The sequence below is a fragment of the Berghia stephanieae genome, chromosome 7, assembly GCF_034508935.2.
Source record: "Berghia stephanieae isolate SIO BIC M18660-M18661 chromosome 7, UCSD_Bste_1.3, whole genome shotgun sequence".
In the NCBI taxonomy this organism is placed as follows: Eukaryota; Metazoa; Mollusca; class Gastropoda; order Nudibranchia; family Aeolidiidae; genus Berghia; species Berghia stephanieae.
The window spans coordinates 65498380-65503517 of record NC_088366.1 but is presented as its reverse complement, the minus strand read 5'-3'; the positions used below and the strand labels follow the sequence as shown (position 1 = coordinate 65503517).

Genomic DNA, 5138 nt, shown 5'->3' with positions numbered 1-5138 from the left:
ACTACTGACAACTTTTGTCCGTCCAACTTTCAAGCCAATCATACCAAACTCCATTGTCAGCAACCTTGATGAAATTCAAAAGCGACCAGAGGCGGCGCGACCATCGCCTATTTAATATTGCAACAAAGGGCTCTTTGTTACTCCTCCAATACCTTCAGATGGAGTTATCGTTCCTTGTTCAATAGAATTTCAGTAGCATGGAAGTCATCGGGGCTTGTGGCGCAACGGATAACGCGTCTGACTACGGATCAGAAGATTCCAGGTTCGAATCCTGGCAGGCTCGAAATTTTTTTTTTTTTTTCTCTGGAGTATCTTTTTTTTTCTTTCTTAATTAAAACCTGGTTTGTACTTTACATCTTTTCGAGTTTTTAAGATTTTTTTGTTTTAATATTTTATTTTAACAATTGTTTCTTGTTTTTTACTGTTTCATTCGTGTTGTCTGTCCCTACATATTTATTATTTGTATTTATTTTATTATTTATTTATTTAATATGTCGATCATTTCATTATCAAATTATGCATTTTAAGCATTATAAGACACATTTAATAATTTAAGTACCTATTCATGTGATTCTCTATTACCTTGACACATAGTGATTAATTCATTTATCTAATATAGATATTTTTATTATTTAGTTCTGCAACAAAAGACTGGAACAACTCTTATTCCTTCAGATGGAGTTATCGTTCCTTATTCAATAGAATTTCAGTCGCTTATTTACCACCGGGGCTTGTGGCGCAACGGATAACGCGTCTGACTACGGATCAGAAGATTCCAGGTTCGAATCCTGGCAGGCTCGAGACTATTTTTTTTCTCTCTTGAATCCTTTTTTCGTTATTAATTGATTAAAAAAAAAATGTTTGGTGTGTTAAAGATTTTTTCCCCCCAATATCTTAATGCAACAATCGTTTCTTGGTTCTTATTGTTTCATTCGTGTAGTGTATGCATACTTATTTATTTATTTATTTATTTGTCTAATAATTGTTTATTTAATGTACATGATTTTAATATTTTATTATCTACTTATGTACCTTAAACATTTTATTACATAATTACCATCCAAGAACCAATACATTAATGTGCCCCTCTATTATCTTAATACATATTCATCAATTTATTCAATTGGGGCATTTTCACTATTTATTTCTGCAACAAAGGACTGTAACAACAGCTTCTATTCCTTCAGATGAAGTTATCGTTCCTTGCTCAATAGAATTTCAGTCGCATGGATATCATCGGGGCTTGTGGCGCAACGGATAACGCGTCTGACTACGGATCAGAAGATTCCTGGGGTCTGATTCATGGAGCGGGACTATGACGATAGTCCTAGACTAAATCCGTTGTCTCAGACTAAAGGCGTTGTAAGATATTCATGAAGCCGGACTACGCGAAGTCTTAGACTAAACGAGGGACTAAACGGGTGAAATTTACACCCGCGATTTAGCAGGTGTAAATATCGTAGTCTGAGACTAAATTTCAAAATCATAATATGTCCTCTACGCTGGGGGAAGTAATTGTACAGCGATTAGAACAAGAATACCTGACAGTTTTTGATTTTATATTTATTTTTATTTATTTATGTATTTACTTATTTATTTATTTTTTGGTTTTGTTTATTTTCTTTTCTTTACTTTTCTCGAAGATTCGACAATCGCACATACACTCCTCATCTTGCCCATTCAAAACACTCTGCAGGGACTCCTCCCCCCCCCCCCCCCAACACACAGTTTCATAGTAACTTCCTCCTCCTCCTCCTCCTCCTCCTCCTCCTCCTCCTACTACTACTACTACTACTACTACTACTACTACTACTACTACTACTACTACTACTACTACTACTACTTCTACTTCTACTACTACTACAACTACTACTACTACTACTACTACTACTACTACTACTACTACTACTACTAATACTACTACTATTACAACTACTACCATTACTACTACTACTACTACTATACTACTACTACTACTACTACTACTACTATCTACTACTACTACTACTACTACTATACTATTACTACTACTACTACATTTCTTTTATGTCTTTTATCGTCCATTATTTTCTAGAAATTTCACGTCTCTCACTGGCCTTATCATTTCTATCACACCGCGCTAACGATTCGTTCACACTCCAACCATCGTTGAGTACAGACGATGCAATTTATACTGCATTTCATCTTATTTGTTTTCAACGTTTATTTGTTTATTGTTGTGCCGACGAAGGGTTTGTACCCGAAACGCCCATTGTCTGTATTGTTTCCACCGATTCCTCTCCATCATCACTCTTTCGTTAGTATTTTCGGGACCCATGCTTCAGGCAGCGCCCACCGCTCTCTACTTAGAACAATGCTACACCGTGGATAAGAATTATTTAAGTGCCATCGTTATTTATATTTACTAAAAACATTACACACACACATTCTCAAACAATTTTTAAACCCCTAAACTTGTCTCACACTATTTTTATTTGTGGGGAAAAAACAACAACAAAACAACAAAAAACAAAAAAAAAAAAAACAAAACAAAAACGATCAAAACAAACACGAAGAAGAAATAGATATGATTTCTGTGCCACTTCGTATGACGCATGCGCAGCTGGAAAAGTAACACATTTCTATGACGTGTTGTGGTACGTTTCCGAGGAATCCCCAGTTAAAAATAGATTGACCTCTGTAGTCTGAGACTTCGCAAGCGTAGTCAGAGACTTGATAGTCAGGGACGAAGTCTGACTCCATGAATAGCTTACTGTCCGTAGTCTCTGACTTCCCAAAGTCTTAGACTACAAAGTCTCAGACTTTGCTATAGTCTGAGACTACCATAGTCCCGCTCCGTGAATCAGACCCCAGGTTCGAATCCTGGCAGGCTCGAAACTGTTTTTTTATCTTCTCCTGAATACTTTTTTATTCATTAAATAAAACTGGTTTGTATTTTACCTTGTTTTGAATGTTAATAATTTTTGATAAATGATTTCACAATTCTATTTCCTATTTTTATTATTTCATTTATGCAGTGCTTACACATTTATTTATTCATTTATTTATTTATTTATTTATTTATTTATTTATTTATCTATTCATTCATTTAAAATAATTTTATTAATACTTATTTATTTAATAGGACGTATGTTTTTATCATTTAAGTACCTGTTTATGTGATTCTCTAATATTTTAATCCATTTTAATTTATTCAACATATCATACCTATTTTTATCATTTAAGTACCTATATTTATCTATTCATTTAACATAAGCATTTCTTTTTTTATCATTTAAGTACATATTAACCCGATTCTCTATTATTTTAATATATCGACATTTAGGTATCTTTATGTATATTTTTTATTATCTTAGCAACAAAGAACTCTGTGGTTGCTTCCATTCCTTCAGATGGAGTTATCGTTCCTTGTTCAATAGAATTTCAGCCGCAAAGTTGTTACCGGGGCTTGTGGCGCAACGGATAACGCGTCTGACTACGGATCAGAAGATTCCAGGTTCGAATCCTGGCAGGCTCGAACTTTTTTTCTTCTCCTGAATACCCTTTTCTTTAGTGAATAGATACTGGTTTGCATTTGACCTGATTTTGAATGTTAATGAGTTTTTAAAAATATTAATAAAATTATTTAACAATTCTATTTCCTTTTTTATTATTTCATTTATGCAGCTCTTACACATGTATTTATTTATTTATTTATTTATTTAGCTATTCATGCATTAAAAATAATTTTATTACATATTTATTTATATAATATGATGTGTATTTTTATCATTTAAGTACCTGTTTATGTGATTCTCTAATATTTTAATACATATTTATTTATTTATGCATCATACGTAATTTTATCATTTAAGCACCTATTATAAATAATACATATTTATTTATTTATCTGATATAAGTATATTTTATCATTTAAGGACCTATTTACACGATTATCAATTATATTTGGTTATTTAGGTATTTTTTATGAATTTATTTTAGCAACAAAGAACTCTGAAGCTTCCATTCCTTCAGATGGAGTTGTCGTTCTTTGTTCAATAGAATTTCAGTCGCATGGAAGTCATCGGGGCTTGTGGCGCAACGGATAACGCGTCTGACTACGGATCAGAAGATTCCAGGTTCGAATCCTGGCAGGCTCGAGAATATTTTTTTCTTTGAATATTACTTCTGTCTTGTTAGTATTATTACCATCATCATCATCATCCTCATCCTCATCCTCATCATCATCATCAAGAGTCCTTCATAGACATTACACCCATGGGACCTGAATTTTTCTGGTTTCTATAACGTGAAACGGACAATTGCAATTGCTTTTGATATGACGCTATTCAATCGCAAAGTGCTTTCAGCCACATCTATCAGAGCCAGCTACCCAATCACTGCTAGTCAACAGAGAGGATGACTTGATATTTGGGTGGAGAACCACAATGGTCTGATGACTATCAAAACCAGATCGGAACATCACTGATGAAATGGAAGACTCGGGCTCTATAAACCAAATAGCCTTGAAATGTTACGTTTTTTAAAAATAGGTTTGATGTCTCACTGAACTCTCTCTAAGAGCAAAGTAAATCAAGTCGTTTATGCATTACTATTAATATTAAGGGCATTTTATCATATTTTGCCCAATACCATATTATGTTATGTTATGTAATTTTTGAGTGGAGAACCAGAATTTTCTGATAAACATCGAAGGCATCGAAAAATAGCTTACCAGACTGAGGGCTCCAGCTATGGAAGTCAAATGGTTACATATAATTTTTCAATATTTCTTATGTACTTTTCAACAAGCTTGATGTCTCATTCTCTCAATCTCAATAAAAGAAGAAAAGAAAAGAATCTGGAGGTTAGTTGAATATTTTGGTGGTATCCACAATGGTCCCATCTCACACACCGAAATATTGCTTACCAAACTGAGAACTCCAGAGCTCTATGAAGCCTAATGGCTCTAAAATATTGATTATATACTTTTCAATAGGCTTGATGTAGGAATTGGTTGCTTTTTCTTTGGAGGTGGGGGGGGGGGGGGGTTGAGGAGTGTAGAACCACAATGGCCTGATCCTGCACATGGGAAAATAAGTTACCAAACGGAAGACTCATGCTCCATGAGCCAAATGGTTATAAAAGGTTATGCATTT

General features: G+C 34.0%; 4 non-coding genes across 4 annotated transcripts; all 4 read left to right on the top strand.

The window, feature by feature from the left end:
* Positions 1 to 210: 210 nt before the first annotated feature.
* Trnar-acg (transfer RNA arginine (anticodon ACG)) lies at positions 211 to 283 on the top strand. The gene has a single exon. It is a non-coding gene; the product is annotated as a tRNA-Arg (tRNA).
* A 444-nt stretch (positions 284 to 727) lies between these two features.
* Positions 728 to 800, top strand: Trnar-acg (transfer RNA arginine (anticodon ACG)). Its single transcript has one exon. It is a non-coding gene; the product is annotated as a tRNA-Arg (tRNA).
* Positions 801 to 3444: 2644 nt separating this feature from the next.
* Positions 3445 to 3517, top strand: Trnar-acg (transfer RNA arginine (anticodon ACG)). Its single transcript has one exon. It is a non-coding gene; the product is annotated as a tRNA-Arg (tRNA).
* Positions 3518 to 4066: 549 nt separating this feature from the next.
* Trnar-acg (transfer RNA arginine (anticodon ACG)) lies at positions 4067 to 4139 on the top strand. The gene has a single exon. It is a non-coding gene; the product is annotated as a tRNA-Arg (tRNA).
* Positions 4140 to 5138: the final 999 nt, after the last annotated feature.